Source organism: Protopterus annectens, chromosome 2.part0 (genome assembly GCF_019279795.1).
Source record: "Protopterus annectens isolate FY-2018-M chromosome 2.part0, PAN1.0, whole genome shotgun sequence".
Lineage (NCBI taxonomy): Eukaryota > Metazoa > Chordata > Ceratodontiformes > Protopteridae > Protopterus > Protopterus annectens.
Window position 1 is genome coordinate 184,003,342 of NC_056728.1, and position 22,726 is coordinate 184,026,067.

The following is a 22,726-nucleotide window of genomic DNA, read 5'->3' on the forward strand; positions in this document are numbered from 1 at the left end:
CGAGTATAATTTCCAGTAGGCTGCAAATCAACTGAATTTTAGTAGTTGTGAGGCATCTATTAACAGTAAGAAACTCTCTGACTCTGTCCACACCCCAAGAATTGGGGATACTTGTAAATAAAGATTCTATGTCCATTGTAACAAAAGTAAACTCTTCATCTCGTTCAATAGTAGTCATCCTATGTCGCAGATGTTCCAAAAACATCTTAGTGTCTTGTAATAAAGTATGACAGCCTTCCAGGAAACCATGCAAATTCCCTTCTACAAAAATAGAAAGGGGTTCAGTGCACCAACCAGTGCCTGAAACACTTGGTCTCAATGGAGGAACAAACATATCTTTATGAACTTTTGGTAGGCCATAAACCCTAAGCACTACTGGTTTATAGACATTAAAATATTTGAACAAGGATTCATTAATCAAATTAGTTATTAAAAGATCAAAAATTAAAAAAGATACTTTCTCAACAATTGCATTCACTATTGTTCTAGAGATACATTGATAAGTCTGTGTGTTATGTAGCAATTTCTCCATTTGTCTAATATAAAGATCCCTGTCCAACAAAACTATACCCCCCCCCCCTTATCTGCCTGTTTAATTTCCAAGGAGTGTAAGCTTTTTAGCTTTTGAAGAGCTCTATATTCATCACTGGACATATTACAGAATGAATAATTATTATTGGAAGACATATTCAAGTATCTAAAAGCGATCTCACAAATGTCTAAAAATGTCTGTACTCCTGCAGGTACTGCAGGAACAAAAGTACTTGGTTGCTTATAACATTCATTCATCTTATTAGACCCCACTGAGTCCATAGCAAACAAGTATTTAAGTGATAAATTCCTACCCAGTAATCTAAGGTCTTTCAACATCTCTGCCAAGTCAGCTTTTTTGGCAGGGATGAAAGACAGACCCTTATTCAGAAGATTAAGCTGTTCATCACTCAAAGTAAAGGATGAAATATTTATCACCAAACCTGTAATTATGTCCTTCTCCTTTTGGGCTGTTGCACAGTTCCCTCTGAATAGTGATTCTTTTGCACCCTTCTGTATTGGGAAGTGCTCCTTGGATGCACTTTAATGGTAATGGGGCTTTCAATGTGAAGTCTCCTTTCTTCATTTTGTCTAAAAAAACACTGTTGTCATCTGCTGGACCCTAAGTCTGAACTACTTGTTGGAGAGGGACACTGGCAATATACGGCAATGCATGATCAGTACCTTGTAAAGAAGTGAGCCTGGAAACATTGCTGGAATTATCACTGGTTGGTAGAGAATTGTTCAAGCTAACTAAGTGAGAAGTAGGAGCGTTAGTATTTAAAATTGATGCTGCAATGCTCATTGATTCAGATACAATGCCAGCTCTCTCTTCAGAGAGACCAGAAGTAGAGCCGGAATGGCTGGCAAAATGGGTTGAGCACTCTTGTGGAGCAGCGCTTGTAGATCTAACACTAGAAGTACCATTTTCCTGAGGTGATGTAGTCACTGCTTCTCTAGGCCAAGAAAAAACATTATTTTGACAAAATCTAATTTGTCTCTATTAAGCTTAGTCAGCTTAACACTTTGGAGTTTCTTTTCATAAGAGATAATGCTATCCTGCAATTGTTCAATTTTGTTCAAGGTAAGATCATTAGAAAAAGTGTCAGAGATCTTCTTCTCTAAAGCAATGATCTGAGACTTCAGATCATCCTCCATTGGTGAAAAGAATTCAATCAAAAGTTCCATATACCTTGAACTAAATTGCAGGTTAAGCTCTTGCCATTTTCGGAGCAGTGCTGGATACGTATCTCCGTAGGTAGGCATGTTAAGAATCCTAAGACCACGTGGAATAATTTTAGCTTCAAGAGAGGCTTGTAGGTGCAACCACTGCCACTGCAGACTTTCGTACTAGTACATCAAGTTCTCCAATTCTCTGTACAGCTGAAAAAATTCTGGTAGTCGTTGTTGAGTAACAAAACCATCATCAGTGATAGTGCCAAGATCAACATTAAGTAATGGATTGACATGAACATCCAGGATTCGTAGGAAGCGAAGATGTGGTCCAGTCAAAGAATTCTCATTAGGTAGATCCTCTGTATTATGATGTGTGCCCCTTCACCAAATAAAAAATAAACAATCTGAACATTAAAAACGGCTAGAGGTAAAAACAATTTCAGTTTCCCTACACGCATCGGTACATTTCCTTGCAGAAGATGTACTGCTTGTAAATGTATATTTAGTAAGAATACTTATACACACCCAACTCGAAACTTTTCTATTTTTAGCCACCAGTATTCAGATTGTAGGACTACAGATGTAGTGTACTTTTCTTTCTGTCAAAAATGCCCTGTATATTATATAGGGAAAACTAATAGGATGTTGAAAGACAGAATATTGGAACACATTAGAGATATTACTAATTGTAAGGAAACTAATGCTTTAGCTAATCATGTATTGCATACTGATAGTTTCCATACCTTTAGGTTTTTTTGTTATTCAAAATATACCTAGTAATATACGAGGTGAGGACATTGAGAATACTACAGAGAGCTATGAACAAAAATGGATCCTTAGACTTAATGCAGAGAAATACCCTGGCCTTAATGGTACTACTTCCCTGAAACCTTTTTTAAAAGCTAGACGGCTTAAACATTAACATTAAGTTTGTGTTTAGTTTGTATTTTTTATATATATGTTTATATAGGTATATATATATATATATATATATATATATATATATATATATATATATATATATATTTATGTATTTATTGCTATATATTTTTATAATATTGTCTTTTAACCTGTTTGTGCTTTTATTATTAGGTTTTAGTGATTATTTAATGTAATGTATTTCTTTCCCCATTTGCAGTTCACTATACCTTTTATCTGTCTTTGCATAGCATCATGTGACTGGCTTTTTCAGTTAATTGAATGCACCTATTTAAGCTGCTTTTTATTTTATAGTAGTGTCTGATGAAGCAACAGCAGTTGTGAAAGCACTTACCTTTTTTTTCTTTTTTGTTTTTGTTTTTTGGTTTGAATAAACGTCGTTTTTTGTGTGTAATTTGGTGCAGTTTTTCTGTTTTTGCTATTAGAAAACTCATCTGCCTAAGTATAAAATTTATTCTTAAAACATTTTATCTCAATAGCATTTCTACAGTGCATGCTATATAATCCTAAAGATTTTAAATATTGAATTTTAGTAGAATGTATGCACAGAATAGCAGACGTGCATGTGAAAATACCATGGGATCTTCAGATAAAAATGTATAATGCCACAGGCAGTGGAAAATAGTGTGTGGATGTTAGTGAGATGTGGCCTGATCTGGATTAGGTATGCTTGACTGCTGGAATAGCATTACCCAGCAGGGTACAACGATGCATGTTAATACTTTTTAGCCACAGTAATGACAGTAACTGCTCTGACAGAACATTTTTATTGAGTGGTCAAGTGACTGCAAGGAAAGCATCAGACAGGTGGTATGACCAGTGCTCTGCTCATTCAGACAAACATGAAAGGTGTTCATACCTGAAACATGGACACTGCAGGCATCATAAAAAAGGACAGCAGTACAATGCATTAAGTATTTATTATATAAATGGGGTAGAAGAAGCTGCAGATAGTACATGAAGAAATGAAGAAAAATGCAAGCAAATTAGCACACTAAAGGATGACAAGAAGAGAACATAGGCACAGGTGGGAGAAGGATGCACTTTGCGTGTACAGGTATCTACTTTTTTTAATAAGAGGTGTAGATGAGGAAGGTGGCAAGGAGAAAGTGTGGGTATGATGGAAGGTACAGGGAAGGTAGTGATATCAGGAAAACATATTGCAGACAAAAACTGATCTCAAAGATAATGATGTAAAACAGAGTGTCATAGGGGTGAGGATGGCCTGTAAGATTAGCCAAACGGAGAAACCACCCTGCTGTCAGTAAGTTCAGTGACTGACTTCTTGGCAGTGGGTACCACCCCTAGTAACCCAACAAATGGAGCTGGCAAGCTATGTGACTCAATCATTTGCATGAGGAGATGCTTGAGGATTCTACTGTGTTCCTCCCAGCTGCAGGTACAATTCAGTTTCTTCCAACCACTGCACTTCCTACCAGGTGACCTGGAAGGTCCACCTTTACATCACTGTCACATGAGGAGCCTTTGTCCCCTCCTGATAGGTCAACCAGCCAGGCTTTCAGGCCTAGAGACTCCTAGAACTCTGGGGGTAGGTGAGTTGGTTTGCAGGGCAACTAAGCCTGTAAGAAAAAAAAATAAGGATAAAACAGAGGAAAAAAAATGCCAACAGGTATGTAATGTGTGTTACTCAGTATAGCCAACAATACTCTACACCCACCCCCTCCCGCCCCACCTAGAGAGCCTGTCTTGCCTCCTTTAATAGGCCATCCTATTTGCTATTATCTCCTGGTTTGCTGACAAACATAAAAATCATAATCAACATAGCATATCCTTGACAACAGAAGGTATTCATCACTACTTGCCTTAGGTTTGAAGTATAGTGCCAAACCAAGATCAGAATGCTTACAGTACTAAGATTCCTTCATCTTCGTAACTCTTCAACCTCTTGGTCTGTGTGATGGCTCCATAGGTCACTCTTTTTGTGCATTTATTGCTTGGATAGAGTATGTGATGCCCTGGCAAGCTGATGCTGGGCATCCATTTTATTAAGTGGCCCTACTCCTCTAGCAGGTGCTTCCTATGGTCTCTGTGACATAGGTGTAGGAAAATCTTAGACTTTGTACTGCACCATGTGGGAGAACTGCTAAACACTGTGTCTGAGGAGACCATGTCTGCTCTGCAGGTCTGAATCAGGAGGAAAATTGTAGCTTGGTAAACACTGACACTTGTACTGGATGCTACATTATATCCATTTACCAGTAGCATGATGTAAATTAACAGTAGCATAACCAGTCATTGCAATGACCAAGTACATGTGCATACCATGCATTACCTCACAGCCCAGAAGCAAGCAGATGCAAGGATCATAACATGGAGTATGGCTGACAGGGCATTACAGTACACGCAATTCTGAGACAGCCGCACTAAATAAACTTAAAATAAACTTGTTACATAATTACTGTTCTATGAGTCCCACTTTACACAATAAAAAACGTGGTCACCATATTTCCATAAACCTTATTGCAAGCATCTTAGCAAATCAGAATATAGTGGGTATGAGTGTTATGACATATAAGTAAACTGGCAGCAGCCAGGACTACTGGTGATCCACCTCAGCACTGCAGAGAGCATAAAAGGGTGCAAGTAACAGCAGGGACAATTGTGGAGCAGAAGCTTGTCTGGTGTACCACTGCAGTAGGCTTGGCAAGTTTCAGTCTTTCTGGGAGAGGAAAAAAAAGAGTATGCCCAAGGGACAGAACAGACAGGTTGTTGTCTTGGTTGTAAGAATCCACTTCACCAGGCCCAGGGGGCAGGGCAAGAAAGGTTGCATAATTGCTTGGAATACCAGCCTGACAACACACACACACACACACACACACACACACACACACACACACACACACACACACACACACACACACATTATATCAGATGGGACTGTAGCAGTCTGTGTACCACATGGTGTTAGAGGTCAGAGATATGAACCAGCATTGCCAGTGGTATGTATTTGTAAATATCAATAGGCTCCAATGGTAGAACAGGAGAACAGGTTACCATCACCATATCATTAGGTCACAGTTGGCTAAAGATGGCACAGTGTTACTGGCAGAAGTGTAATGGAGGGTACACTCCCATTACTCACAGTTGTCATCACCACGAGTGGGATCTGAGGCATGCACTAACTCAAAGGTGAGTGCTTCTTAAATAATGGAGAGGTGAGTAGGTGGCCATTGCCACCATGAGTTGAGAGCATACCCAGATCTGATGTGCAGGTTAGTGACCCAGGCAGAGATGGCCACTGCTCTCAGCACGTCAAATGATGATAATTGTGCTGACTGGTTTGTGAGATGGACTGCAGTGTCTGCAGAGTGGCATGTGAGATAGGGTCCTCCAGCAGTTATTAATTTTTAGGGTTTTTTTCTCCTAGGTTGCAGTTATTGGAGCAATCATACAAATGTGGGCCCATGATCACTGTTGCTATGATAGCAATCAGATGTACAATGCTCAGACACATGTCAGGTATATACACATGGCACATACCATTTTGGATGATGCACAATGCTCAGTCACATGTCAGGTGTATACACATGGCACAAACCATTCTGGATGATGCACAATGCTTAGTCACATGTATACAGATGGCATAAACCATTCTGGATGATGCACAATACTTATTCACATGTCACATGGCACAAACCATTCCGGATGATGCACAATGCTTAGTCACATGCATACACATGGCACAAGCCATTCTGGATGATGCACAATGCTTAGTCACATGTATACACATGGTACATACCATTCCAGATGATACACAGTGCTCAGTCACATGTCAGGTGTCTACATGTGGCACATACCATTCCAGATGAAGCACAGTGCTCAGTCGCACTTCTGGTATATGCACATGGCACATACTATTCTAGGTGATGCACAATGCTTATAGGATCACAGTAAGTTGCTAGGTTAATGGCCCTAGGGCCCTTACAAATCTAGCCAAGTTCTACCCTTTTTTGCACAATCATTAACTATTGCCCTTGTCCAAGAGGGACACAGGTAGAACTCCTGGGGTGACTTTATGGTTACTCATCCGTCATCCAGATTGCGTTTGAAGAGGGTCAATGAGCTGCTCTGTTTGACATGAAATGGGGAGTCTGTTCCAAAGGTGTGGTAACCTCTGGGAGACAAATCTTCCCCTCCAGCAGGTTCTGAAAAGGTCTTTAGAGGGAGTAACCCGTGTACCATTTGACTTGTGGATATACAGCATTTCCAATAAAGCAGGGTCAGAGATTGCCTTATATGCAAGGCAGAGATTACGTCTGAGTAGTCTGTGTGAAACAGAATAAAGTAGCAGTGATTTCAGCCTATCCACATAGGACAGATGCTGAAGACCTTGAATTTTCCTTGTGAGGAAGCTTTGTGGTCTCTCCAGTTGCTGCAGGTGCTTGGAATAGTACACACCAATAATGGGCATTGCACTCAATTATTGGCCTAATGATGGAAGAGTACAGGGAGGTTATAATTTCTTTTTTTTTCTGGAGGCAGAGCCCTTACTTATGAGATGAGCAATATAGAATGACCTTCTTATCACTGTGGAGAGGTCGTGATCAAAGGTAAGGTTGCTGTCAACCTGTGTTCCCAGGTCTCTCACCACTGAGTGCATACTTAAGATGTTGCTATTGATGTGGTAGTTAGCAGGAACATTACTCTTACCAAAAGGGATCATAATATATTTTTTTGCAATGAATTTAACGCCATGACTTTGGCACCAATCATTTGTTTGTGTAAGACCCTCTTGTGAAATGTTGACATAATTTGGAGATTCTGTGACCACTTCCAGTTTGCAGTCATCAGCAAACTTTGTCAGCCACAGACCTTTAGTTTTTGCTTATACTTTGGAGAAATAGATTTCAAACAGTAGAGGCCCCAGGACTGATCCTTGTGGAACACCACTGGTTACAGGTCTGCTGTTGGAGGTGGATTCCCCTATTTTGACTGTATGAGTTTTATCAGTGAGCCATTTAGTGACCCATCTAATGATATAAGGGTTGATACCTAGCTGGGTAAGTTTGTCAATGATGCCTAAGTGGAGGATAGTATCTAAAGTCTTGGCTAAGTCTAGGTAGTCTGTATGCACAGTTTTCCCCTTGTACAGGGCCTTGTTAACTGTCTCAAAGAAATCCACCAGTTTTAACAAGCATGATCTCCCTTTGACAAATACAAACTGAGTAGGGTCAAGTGTTTGGAGATTACCTATATCTTTGTTGATAAGGTCCATGATGATTCACTCCATGGCCTTGCAGATAAGGCTAGTCAGGCTAATAGATTAATAGTTCCTGAGGTCAGTGAAAGCACCACCTTTGTGCAAGGGGATAAGGGTGGATGTTTTCCATTCAGCTGGGAAGAAGCCGGTGCTTAGACTATGATTGAAAAGAGTACTCAATGGGGTTACTAATTCTTGTTACAACCCATGTAGGACTCAGCCTGGGATGTCATCAAGTCCCATAGATGCTGTGTTTTTGGCCTCAGAGAGGTCATTTATGACTTGCTGTCAGGCAGTGTGGCAGGGACAGGAGAGTGTAGTTTTCACAGAACCTGTTAGCTAACAATTTAGCTATGTCCACAGTCTCAGTATATGTGGTATCATTAACTACCAGTTTAGCACAAATCATGACCTTTCATTTTAGGTTATGGATGTAACTAAACAAAGCCTTATGGTTGTCCTTAGTTTAGGAAGCTAATTTGATTCATAGTTTGCTTTGGAAGACTTCACAAGAAGTCTTATTTGCTTGTTTAAGCTGAGGAGGGAGCATTTCCAGTTTAGGGCTCACTCCCTCTTACTCTTACTCAACAATTTTGTTCTCTTTTTGTAAAGCTTGTTAATAGCAGTTGTCAACCAGGCATGTTTGCTCTTCCTAGAGGAGCTTGTTTTTGCTCTGTCAGGTATGGCCAAATGAATGCAGTTATGCAGGTGTTTGTATAAAGCATTTGTGTAGAACTAGGCATAGTTCCCAGTTCCATCTGAGGGTGGTGGTGCAGTGAAGCTATTTATACCATCCCGTAAGAGGTTATAATCTGATTTGGAGACGTTTTTTAGTCACATGTCAGGTGTATAGACATGGCACAAACCATTCCAGATGATGCACAATGCTCAAATGCATGTCAAGTGTATTCTGGATGATGCATAGTGCTCAGTCACATGTCAGGTGTATACACATGGCACATACTATTTCAGGTACAATTTCACTATCCATGGGTGTTTCTCTTGCTGTGAGTGTGGACATGCCCATGGCCATGTCCAGTGTCTTCTTGCTCCACCCTGGACACACCTCCTGAACAAGCCAAGCAGGGTTCTACAGTTCAGTACCATAATACTCACCTGTAGCCCTACCATAAACAATGCATACCCATACCTATCCCTGGGCTTATGCATGCCACCATGATAATGGAACACAACAGACGTATTTCCTCTGCATGCCCCCAATATGTTATACTACTCCTTAGTAAGGATGCATTCAGCTCTAGCACTATGCGGGCTACATGGTACACTCAGCCAGAGTTCTACCCATGGATGCTCCACCCCTTAACTGGGGGATGAGATCTCTGATTTCCCAACATCCTAATTGTGTACAAGCCTTCTGTGTCCACCAAAATGTCCCCTCTATCTTCTACCTACAATAATGTTGCTCCCTTCATCACTGTCCAGCTGTGAGATCGATGATAATGGTGCCCTGCCTACCCAAATAGCCTGTGTGACAATGGTGATAACCAAAGCATGGGGCAACCAGTCTTTGCATTGTACTGCATAGTCTGGGTGTGATATTGCATGAATCAGTTTTCTTGTGACACTTTTTACAGCTCATAGTTGTGGTCCAAATACCACCATTATGCCATGGCATGATGTATTCTGCCTACAATTGCCTCATAGTTGGTTCCTCTGATGATTTCTCACCTGCCTCCTGGGTCCTTCATCACTACTATCGGTATGTCTGGTAGTGCTGCAGGATCCCCGTGTTGTAACTATTATCATTGCACCATATTGTGTAGTATGGTGCTCAGACAAAATATCTTGCAAAAGATCTAGAACATAACAAGGTGTTCCACTGTATGTATCCAAGTGGGAGAAGCAGGCCTTCAGAACTCCAAACACATGTTTAATGATGTTACATGTTTATGATAGTGGAAGCATTATGTGTAATCTCTGCATCTGTCTGGGGGGGGGGTGCAGGTAGCAATCATCAGCACACAGTTCCAAAGTATATCTTGCATCACATACGTCACACAACAGTGGACACCATTAATTACTGTCTGCTCCCTATCTTCATGAAACCAGAATTTCAGAGACTGAGTGACAATATGCCCTGTTTCTACAATCCTCTATCCCTTTTCTCTCTCTTTCATCTCACCCCAATACTCTGTGAAGTTTCTGACTATGCTATGATATTATTGAAATAATTTTATTTTCAAATCGTTGAGAATGTTAAAATATGTCCCATGAAAAATGGCTGAAAATTGTTCACTGGATAGTTAGTAGAAGTTGAAGTGTTAAATTAATTCTTTATAGACTTCACCTTGTGCATCATTAAAATTAAACTGTAATGGCAATCAGAGACATGAAAACATTTGATTTAAAAATAGCATCATACAGTCTGACATTAAATTAAAGTCCTGAATGCAGCAAAAGAAAAATGTTTCTCAAATTGTGAAAGCATGCCCATCTTTAAGGTCAGCCTCTAGCATTGTGTGTCCCAGTTCTATTTGGTATCATGTGAATGTAAACTACGAGGTTTAAATGATGCTTTGTTGTTTCTAGGACTGGGCTGAGCCTGTTATTGTTTAATAAGCCCTCTACCGCACTAAAATTTAAACCGAGTAAATAGTACCAGAGTGAGATGCAAGCTTTCTAGTGGTTTTGTGTTACTGTACCAGCAGCATGAGCTCTTTATTTGTAATCACTTAAACCAAAACTTAACATGATACCTACAGGAAAACTTTGAAATCCATTAATATATTTAAATGGCCCTGTATGCCACAGAGATGTTCACAACTGCACTGAAATCTGAGGCTAGCAATTAATGATGGTGATGATATTACTTTGCCTTCAATGAACTATGCATAATATTAGACGCTGGTATAATTTTTAGATGTATATTGATTCTCCACAGTAATAATAATCAATTTAGCAAGATAAATTATATGCAAAAAATATATGAAGCTAAGCCAAATAAATAATTCAGTGAACATGCCTAAGTAAATGCTGTACTGCAGTGTTACATAATATCTGTCCTGTATTTAATTTTATTGTCAATTAAGTTTTGTTGTTGTTCAATTACATTTCTTTTAATCGGGACTCATTGAAGAAGTAAGCCAAGTGGTAAAGATCTTTTACCATGCTGAGAAAAATCTTGGATCAATCCTTGTCCCAACATATTTATATTTTTCTTTGCCATTCATTCTGTCTGTATGTCTCTGATATTCTCTCTCTCTCTATGTATATATATATATATATATATATATATATATATATATATATATATATATATACATACAAATATATGTGCATATGCATTCTACAAATGTGCCTGAGGTTGCAGGTCTCTGCTGGGAAAGTATAAATAAACTAAGGATAAATGTTTCTATTGAGTAGAACTAACATTTGACAGGTAAGGAAACTGCCATCTTTCAACAACCTTTTTTTACAATACTTATTTATTTAATGCTAACTATGGTTGCCAAAACAAAATTAGACTGCAGATATCTTTTTGAGAAAAGGTTATATAAGAGGTTGTAACTTGATGAACTAAATTGCCAGAACATGTTGTGAATCATTTTCTTTTTAGTCCTGATATATGTTACATAACATGTTTCTCTATAAGGAAGGTTACTGTAGCAATGACCCCAACTGTTAGGATGGTGGTGAGCTCTGTCTGCCCCAGAAATACTAACCCTAAGGCAGGATAAATCCTGACTGAGATTTCAACCCATTGCTTGGGGGTACTTCCACAGACATACACACCAAACAGCAATGTGTAGTACCCTAACAATATAGGTTGCATGGTTTGGAGGTGGTAGGTGGAGACAAATGTGCCCATGTAAACATTTGCATGAGGACACATGCAGATTGTACAGAGGTAACAGAGGTTGCAGTCAAAATCCAGAACTTGAGAGTATATCGGGAAAAACTAACCATTACACCAACAGAATCATTCAATTTTTTTCAAAGGAATGTCACAGTATTTCATGAATGCATGTTGAGAACAGCAGATCCTCACTGTGCCTTATTTGTCATTAAGCAACTTAAAATCATTTTCCCAATTCTCACAAGCTACTGAAGTCATTAGTTTCTGGAAAACTCTTTTTTGGATTTGTTACACATTAACTTAATTTTCAGTCTAATTTTGCTTTTATTTCCAAAGATATTCTCACACAAATACATTTTGAACCCTAAAATTACACTTCTTTTCAGAGTTTCTGATAAAAAAACACAACTTTTTAATCTCAAAGCCTTCAGTATTAAAAGATGTGTGGTTATTTGCCACATCATTTGAGCAAGACATATGTATCTTTGTTTTGATATTTTAATATCTGAATGTTTAGGAACCCTAAGTTATTCTAGGGGATATATGTAGGTTGTCATCAAGTATTACAGACTACCTCTGTCCACTAGGGTCATATGTGTCAGATCAGGGGTGAATTTCTAATTCCCCATTCACTGATCCAAATTACTGTGTTATGGAAGAACTCTGCTTCACAGGGATGGAAAGCTGTTCCAGAGGGGTGGTATTCCCTGAGACCATCTCTCCAGCATGTCCTTTTTATGTCCCAAGCAAGGTTTATGTCCATAGATTGGTTAAGTCTGATGCAGTTTGATTTAAGGATATTCAGAAGGTCCATCTGAGCAGGATTCAAGGATGCTTTGTATGCTAGACATAAATCGCAATTCAACAGTCTGTAGAAGTATAGGGATAGGGCTTTGTGTAGATCCACTTAGGGTTTGTTTTTTTGCACACTGTGTCATTTAGGAACTTGTGTGGTAGTTCCAGTTATTTCATCATGTATCTGGTCGGGTATACACCAAAGGGAGCATTGTATTCAATGATTGGTCTGATGAAGACCAAATACAGTGGAATTATGACTTCCTTGAATCTAGATGCTAAACCTTAACTTAATGGCTGCATAACATAGAATAATTTCCTTACTAAGGCATATGTTGGTCACTACAAGATTACTGTCTACAGATGTCCTCAAATCCCTGATTACCGCATCTACTCTTAGGGCTATGTTATCAGTGATGGAGTTTCCAGAGATTACCAACTTCCCAAAGGATATTATTATGCAGTTGTTGCCATTGAGGTTTAGACTGTGGGTCTGATACAATATGTTTGTCTGATCCTTCTTGGAGGATATTAGTGTCTTGGGTGGATTCTATGACTGCACCCAGGTTTACAATCATCTGCAAACTTGGTCAGCCAGGGGGGCCTTAATGTTGTCCTTAATTTCAGAGAAGTAAATAAAAAGGAGCAGGCCCAGCACAGCATCCTGAAGGACTCCAGTATTAACTAGACTACTTGTGGAGGTGGACTCCCCTCTCCTAACTGAGAGCCACCCAGCTGTCCAACAGTTGATGTAAGGGCTTACACCTAATTTCATGAGTTTGTTTACAATGCCCTAGTGGTGTAATATATCAAACACCTTGGCCAGGCAGTATGCAACACACACACACACACACACACACACACACATACATACAAATATATATATATAGGGGTTACCTACCCTTAGCCCCCCCCCCCACACGTCCACAACCCCTGTTAATTATTTATACCAACTCAGAGGTCACACAACAGTGGGGAAAGGGTATAAACCATCTTGTCAGTATTTTGTGTGCCAATATTTTATAGTTTTGCTCTAGTATCGCTATTATAAAGTCAGTCTTTTGACTGTCAATTACATGAGGGTTAGATTGTGTTCGTAACACCTATATATATATATATATATATATATATATATATATATATATATATATATATATATATATATATATATATATATGTATAGAGAAAGAGACAGATAGATATATAGATATAAACCACAGTGGAAACTGATACTTCCTGAGTAATAAAGTAGCTGGCTAAGGCTCCTTAAAATGAGGAAAAAAAGAAGTATGAACTGTAGACAAGCTCAGCTGAGTCAACTTGAAATTCAGGCTGCAAAACATCTGTGGAGACAATCTCAGTGCCAGCTCACAAAGGGCTCTTATATCAGTAACTTGCAAGAGAAATAGAAACAAACCCTTACTTCCCAGCAGTTTTGCTTTACACTTGATCACTCATAGCTTTGCTCCCAAAACATAGTCTGCTCCTCACGGTTTAAGTGATATATTATAATCCTGAAACTTTGAGCTATTCCCTGCATACTGGTATTCTCCAAGAAAATTTGCTAAGAATATCCTCTAAGAAACATATATACAGCCAGACCATGGTATTATACTCTAAACTTAAATGCCTGCAAGAACAGGTGGTGATCATTGTTTTAAATATGAGACCAGTGGTTGTGTACTGCCTTAGACCTGTCAAAAGCAGCATTATGCTTAAAGGATAAGCTACTGTTTATGATTATTCCAAGATTTTTTATAGCTTATGAGACTTAAATAGCACCATGATCCATCTGCATGAGTATTTGCCACTTTGAAAGGGCCAAAGCTTACTACTTATATTTATTAATGTTCAAGTAGAGATCATGATCTTTTAAACATGATGGTTTCACTCAAGTATGAATTTAGTGATACTGAATTATTCTTATTGGTATTAGTTAACTCAGGTTTTATGTCACCTGCATTTTTGGATATCCAGTGTTTCCAACTTGGGAGAAAAAAGGAGAATACAATATTAAAAAAGTATTGGGCCTAGCAACAAGCCCTGTGGGACCTTACCACAGACCCAAGATCCAGACGGAGGTCAGACCCTGGATAATCTCTCTCTCTCTCTCTCTTCCCATCTGAAAAGCCAGTTTAGAATCCATCATTCCCTGTATAGGTCAGCTCTCCTGCACTGGAGACATTTAATGATAAGATCAGAAGGCATACTATCAAATGCTTTTGGCTAGGTGTAAGTAAAATACTGACACCTCAAAACCTTGGTCCAAAGCATGATTGGCAGGTCCATGCAACTCCACTAGACATGTAAGTATAGATTGTACTTTAATAAAGACATGTCACTGGATGTCCGATTCAGGACCATTTATATTATCTGCCTACAGAGTGATATTATATATTTAAGGCATTTACCAGGGATTGAGGTAAGACTAATAGGTGGTAGTTTGATGCAAGCCAGCTTTGCCTCATTTAAAAACAGGAGCAACATGTGCAAATTTGCAAGACAAAAGGACAATCTTGTTTTGCAGGAATGAGGTAAATAAAGCAAAAAGTGGACCAAATAAAATGCCTTTAATATAGCAAGTAAAGCGAGTTGACATATTGTCAGGTCCTCTTACTGTGTGAATTCTTAATTTCCATAAGGGATCTCTTAATAGTATCATTGGCTATACATACCTTTCTCTGTCAGTGACATTTGTTGTTTCAATAATGAATTCAAGTGCACTAGGTCCAGAGTACTTTTAAAGAATTCCATCATGAGTTTTGCTTCATTAGTTACCGAAGTGTCAGATAACATAGGTTCAATATTCTGACGACTGTGACTGTGGTAACTAACATGTCAATAGGTAAAAGTAAAAACGTTTTTATTCAATGTGATCTGCTGTTGTATTCCTGTTGGTATTTTGCAGGCTGACAACCAACCCAACGTGGAAGGTACACACATTCTCAAAATCAAGTAATAAAAACATGAAGCAATCCTTCTTTGAGCTTTAAGCTGTCTAGTGTATTCAAAGTAATGAACTCTTTCATCTCTCAGGCTCCATCAGTCTGTGCTAACTTTATCACTAGGGTTTTTGATAGGTGTGGGCTCCAGCAGTTGCTTTACTTACTCTGTAAAATAAATTATTTTGTAATTTGAAGTACGGGTAGATAAAATAAATTATTTTCAAGTTGCAGTACAGGTAGATAAATTAAATTAGATAAGAGGAACATCCTGTTAGGCTCCTTCCTCTTGCACTGCTTAAAATATCATCTTCCAGCTGTGTCTTTTTAAGACTTACCTGGCTTACCCAGAGGACAGCCAGATCTGAAGATTCCTTGGAATCAGTTTGTCAGGAACAGAAGTCAGCCATTTTCTCCTACCACTACAGGCACTGGGGTCACAGTCTCTCATCTCTTCTTGTAAGAAAAGCAGCTCACAACAGTATTTCTCAGTGTCAGCTGTCATTGCTCCCTTACACGTTTTGTTTCTCTATAAACATGGCAAATAGCATCCTGTTTCTTCCCATTAGGGCTCCTATACTTTTATATAGCAGGAATATCATTGCAGCATTATTCAGGGATAATTTGTCAGTATGCAAAACCCTCCCATTTTTCTTTTGTTCTTTAGATTGCTCTCACTCCATCTCAGTGAAAATGAAAGCTATCTTGTAATGTTTTTCTTCCATGGATTGTTCTCCCTCAGCAAAAGGTACATTAAAACAAAATTTAACTCAATTTTCCTTTTTCCTTTTTAATATATACCTTTTGTCTAGTCATCCTTTACACTGGGTGCCTGTTTTAGACAAACAGAAATGGCTTTAGAACTCTTGACTCTTTCTTCATCTTTGGCCACACAAGGGGTGTCTTTGTGATTGATAAGTTTATAAGTACTAATTCACGGATTAGGAATTCCCCATTTCAGGGATTTCTGTAAGTATTTGGCAAAAAAAAAAATACATATACTGGTTGTCTGTATTCCAAAATCTCTAACCTCATCTGTTTGGACTATATGGTTTCATTAAGTGATCTTTCATTTCATTTGTACTCATTTCTATTCTCTGATTTGCAGCACTTTTGGGATGCAGTATTTTGCTGTACTACTCCCTTCCATTTATTGGTTGTTCTCCTGCAGGCTGGTCTGTCATAGGTGTGTGTTGAAATATCTTTTTAAATGTCTTTTGTAAATGTGCACTTTGTCTCTAACCTTAACCAAATTCTAGTACCTTTGGGCTTTCTATCTCTAGGCCTTGATCTATGTTTGACTCATATATTCTCATGAATGTATTTTGTGGCTGCACCCCCCCCCCCTCCATATCAGGCATGAGTGTATTTGTAGGCTTTTTCATGTACTGGTTTCTTTCCTCACACAGACATCTTGATTTATCAAAAGGAGTACCTTCTTCCCATTGACTCCATAATCCCTTAATGGGTAAGTATTTCCCCTATTTTATCATGTAATGTGTTAAATTGTAAACTACAATTATGGGGTGAATTATTTTGGGAAACATAGTTTATATTTCTACTTGAGTGAAAGGATACTGTTGCCCATGTCTAGGAATACAGGCTACTACAAATGTTTTTAGTAAGGAGTTTCTTTTTACAAGCATACTGTGACTTTATGAGTGACCATAGTGCCAGAGTCTAGTATTTCCTGCAGCTCCCAGCCATCACTTAAGGCACTGTGCTTAACTTTGTTGTAGCACGGCAACACAAGGCTGACTTTTACTGTTTTTGCAGACAATTCATCACATTCTGCAGGCATAACATCATTATCAGCAAGCTTTTACTAGTCACAGTTTTCATAACGATGTGTTGCCATTACTTGTACAAAATCTCTGTAGCCTCTTTCCCCTCATTTGAAACCAAGTTTGTTTACAGTTAATACATTCTGTTTATCACACTTTGCACATGAAATTTCCATAGGTCTGAAGTGCTCAGTTTTGAACATAGTTTATTACTGAACACTACAACAAAAGTTTTCCACATTCTTAGGTGTACTTCAAAACACCTCCTTTCATAAGGAGGCACTGTACTTACATTTATGTACAACTGCTATTTCTATAATTTTGTTTTTACTATGCTGACCCTCAGGACTTCACTACCACCGAAGTATGTTTTACTTCACACAATTTAAAGACTAAAGAGAGAACAGTGGGTACAAATTGTAAAGGGAGACAGGGCTGATGGAGAGAAGAAAGAGATGACAGTAGGATGTAAGAATGAATTGAAGCAGAGAAGCAACACTGAGGGTGGGGGTGAGATTTTATGTGAAGCAGGTATTTTAAGAAGCTGCTGAGTGTTTTAGAACAAGTATTCACTGTAAATGTCATTTGATAGTGTTTCACCTTGGCAAGTAAATGCTGTACAGGATCTTAGACAAATAGTCAAATAATGTAACTCATTTGGTGCATGTATCTTTAGTGTCAGGCATCATGTCCCAAAGGTATGAAACCTACCAGAGCAGGAGAGTGGAGCAGTGCATTGTGTTCCCTGTTTGCTAAAAACAAGACATGCTGACTGGACACTTTGCTGATACGTTTACTGCAGCCTCAGCGAATCATTAAACTACCATCATTTGAACTATGCAGAAGGCAGGATAAATGCTAGTGCGCTGACAAATTTCAGCTTTTATATCAGCAACAAAGTCTTTATCATCATTATTATTATAAGGTCACAATATTGTATGCACGGGGAATGATGTACAGGTCTCCAGAGATATGCAAGTAAGACAAATACTGCATCAAGAGCTTCAAAGTGAGGAAAGAAACTCCCAAATCGCCCTACTTAACAGATACTGAAGGATTTTAAGATGGTAACATAAGCAGTGGGACAGCTTTGTAATAGAAATACTGAAATAAATACAAGCCAAGCTTCATACACTTATCTAAGATAGCTTTTTTTTTTTTTTGTGGGCATGTAACTCCTTATATAAGTGAAATGATGTACTGGAACACATTTTTTTTTCTGTAGAAACAATAGTACATATGACCTCTGTTTTTAACTCACATTTCACAACCATAAAACTGTACTGTAATGCATCACCCCCAGCATTTCTGTTACTGTCCAAAACTAATAAGCAATGTTACTTTGCCTTGCATGTTTTGAAAAGTGTAGTTTTATGTGACACTCCGCACTATGAGACTAAGCAGAAAAAGGCTGTGCTAGGTAGAGCAATATGTCTAAACCTCACAGATGGAAACAAGCAGTATGTCAGGTTATTACTAACTGAAAAGTAAAAAGAAATAAAATAGCATGACAGCATGGCATGGAGTTAGCTTAATAGTTAAGGTATTTACCTCATACATAACAAAGTACATGGTTTGATTCTGACATCTGGTCATTGGTTAGGCTTCTAATGGTCTGCGGGCTAGTTATTTAGCATTTACTTATGAACTTATGTATATTCAAACTATCATGCCACATAGAAAGAATCACTACCCTCACAACTAACCTTGTGATGAGGGTTTGTTTGGCATAATTGTTCAGGTCTTCACCTTGTAAACACAAGGTACATGGTTTGATTCTGACCTCAGGTTATTGGCCAGGTTTAAAATGGTCCTTAAAGGCAGTTAACCTAGTATTCTCTTATAGGTTGATAGTTGGCATAATGATTAAGGTGTTTACCTCACAAACGGGAGGTACAGAGTTTAATTCTCACTTAGGGAAATTGGCTAGGCTTAAGCCCACAATGGCAGCTAGTCTAGTACATACATATGGACCTTTGAACCTATGAGCAACAAAAGTATTCAAATGGTACAGCTGTGTATTAGAAGTATGAAGCCCAAAATTGTGAACCTCTATAAGTGTGAAATTAGAGGAATGTAAATGTTTTTTTTTTCTGGAGCTATGCCTCCTGCATTTCGTAGACAGCAAATCCCCACACCACATACTCTGAGGGCACTCCATCTCAAGGATAAGGTTAAAGAAGCATTCCCCATTTTCACATTTACTACAATTCACACATTTTGGATTTTCATATACAACACCAGCCAAGAGGGAGCCAATTATATTACCCGTCCATTCCATTCCCATAGCTGGTGTGCCATTCTCAGGTAATGCTGTATCAATTCCTGCCTGATGCAGCCATATTGTGTTGTCATTCTCACAATTTACGACAATAGTTTACAGTAAAAACTACATGGCACACAGTGACGCTACTAAATTAACTCCTCATGATAAAGATATATATCCGTTAAATACCAATTCACTCTATTTGCACTTAAGTACATTAGACATAGAAAATGTACTTCACTCTGTTTGTACATCAGCTATTCAGCAACTATTACATACCAGTTTTATCAATGAATTAGTGAGGACTTTAACTCAAAGCTCAAAGGGTATCAGTCAGAAGTTATATTACCAAAGTAACAACTACTGTGGTCTCTGCTTCCCTTGTGTGGATAGTAACCTATACCTCTGTTATTTCTAAGGCATCACAGGTAGGAAAAAAGTGGCATTTTTTTCCTTCTCCATAAATGAACAGTATCTGCTCACAGCATAGCAGAGCAGCTTGTGACTGATGCAGTCTTCTTTTCTTCTTCTTACATTTTCTGTTTTTTGCAGACATATATCATTAAAATTGTGAATATCATTAAAAGGGCAATTCTAAATCATATGATCTACAAGGTAGATTAGTCCAAGGATTATTAAAGCTTTGTCATTGCCCCCATACATGACCTCTTGCCCCTGGTGGGGGTGACACAATATAGGCCTGAGGAGAATTCTGCTGCATTTGTCCCCTTAAACAGTTTAGTCCAAGTAAGCCATAGCATGCAAAGAGAGATATGATACAGGGATAACTACAGAATCATAGATGGTTCAACGAATACCCTTGGCTGGTATTATGAACCAGCGCCCTCATCCCCAGCTCTTCATAGAAAGTACTTCATTGTATTAAGCTGATCGCTACATCATAAGAGGTCAGCTTATTACAGCTAGAGCAACACTCCCCTCCAAAAAAAAAATGCACATTCCTTCTACTGTCACACCAACCAGGTGGCCAGATCCACAACATACCCCCTACCTACTGGCCCAGTCATTCAGGTCCTGTTTCTGTGCCTGCCCTTCAACATATTATATTAAACAATAATTTCTTCTTTTTAACTGTAGCGCATAGTTGCTATAGTTTGTACCCTGCCTGCATATAGGGCTATAGTAGTCATGTTTTAATTTATTTTTTCTTTTTAAATGGTAGCAAACTACTTGCTACAAATATAGGAAACAGTTGCTATAACTTCTACTCTGCATGCACTGAGTACTACAGAGCTCTGGTTTTAGTTAAAAAACTACTTTTAAACTGTAGCAAACTCCTTGCTACAATTTATTTATTTATTTTACATTTGTTTACCAGGATAGTCCGACTGGATACATGTCCATTTTCAGCAGAGGCCCAGGGAGAAAAGCTCCAAAAAGACATTCAACAAACTGTTACATTTTTACAGTTTAAAACACAAAATAAAACACAAATAAAAGGATTTTTACACAGATATAAACAAACACAACAAACAGATATACACAAACAAATTATTACATTTTTACTCAGATGGAAAATTCTAGACAGTGTTTTTAAGAATGATAGGGTATTGAATGCCTAGTAGGCTAACCTGGTAGTAGATCCAAGGACATCATAGGATTTATAAGTTAAGAAACAATAAAGTGTAGGCAGAAGTCGTCCATGTACACACGAGTGATGGTTAGAGTTAGTCTGGATTAGGACAAGGACATAGCCATCGTTTTTTAAAGTACTGAATCATACTTTTCTTAAATTGAGATAGAGAGAGTTCAGGTGTAAGATTAGCAGGAAGAGAATTCCAAGTTTTTCCAACAGAGTTAGCAAATAGAGATTTACCGGCTGTGTTGTTGGATTTGAGAGTTTGAACTAGTAGTCTTTCAGATGAACAAAGTGCGCTAAGGTTACTGTAGGGGGTGATGAGGTTTTTAAGTATGGGTGTATTATCTGGTTGGTATAGGATCTTGTTTGCAACTATTAGTTGGTTAGCCTGAAGTAGGTTAGGAAGTTCAAGCCATCCTAGTAGATTTAGTTATGACAGTGATGAGTTCTGTAGGTTGCATCGGTAGCAAATCTAGCAATGTGATTGTAGCTACTAGAAAGTTTATTAAGGTCAGTTTTGCTGAGGTTTGTAAATAGAGGGGAAGAGTAGATGTGTATGAGCAATTACAGTTCTGGCTAATGGTGTTAGGAAGGGCTTGATCCTATATAGTGAGCCAAGTTTTTTATTAACTGTTTTAATAGTTTTATTGATATGCAGATCAAACTTAAGGTTATTATCTATTATAACTCCTAACAGTTTGGTTGAGGACTCTGGGGAAATAATGGTGCCATTGTTGGATTTTAATGTAAAGGTTATTGGGGCAGACCTGGGAGTGGGGGAGAAAAGCAGCAGTTTGGTTTTATTAGGATGTAACATGAGATGATGGGTAAAGAGCCAATTTTCAACTGTGTTAAAAGTATTTTGGGATAGAATCTGCAACTCTGTAGATGAAGTGTCAGAGCATACTAAAGTGGAGTCATCCACATATTGAATGCATGTTGCATTTGGAATGACCTTATACAAATCATTGATGAAAATGGAAAATAATAGTAGACCTAGTATGGAGCCTTGGGGTACTCCGAGGGTGATGAGTAAAAGGATGGATAGTTTGCTCTGCCATAGGACAACCTGTTGTCTACCACTGAGATATGATTGAAACCATTGGATGGCCTGGTCCTCTAGGGAGATGGATTTCAAAGTGTTTATGGGTATTTGGTGGTTTACCATATCAAAGGCTTTTAAAGATCGAGAAAGATAGCAGAGGAAAGTTTATTATTGTTTCGGTGTTGGTTAATGATGTTAGAGAAGGAGAGGAGGGCTGAGGTTGTACTATGGAATAGTCTAAAGCCATGTTGGGTGTTGGCTAGAAGATTATTATGGATAAGATAGTTCAGGAGTTGATTATGGAGGCATTTTTCCATACTTTTAGCCAAGGGTGACAGAAAAGCTATGGGTCTATAGTTTGAAAGTTCAATAGAACTGCCCCCTTTATTGAGTGGGATGACATGGGATATCTTCCAGACGGAGGGAATGGATGCTTCAGTTATAGTTCTGTTGATCAGGATAGTAATGGGGTATGCTATGGCATCTGCAGCTTTTTGTAGATATTCTGCAGGGAGGAGATCAGCCAACAGGGTGGTGGCTTGAAGTTAAAGGGGAGTTGGGAGCAGGGTGTAGTGGCCAGAGAATATGGGCATCCAGGGGATAATTAGTT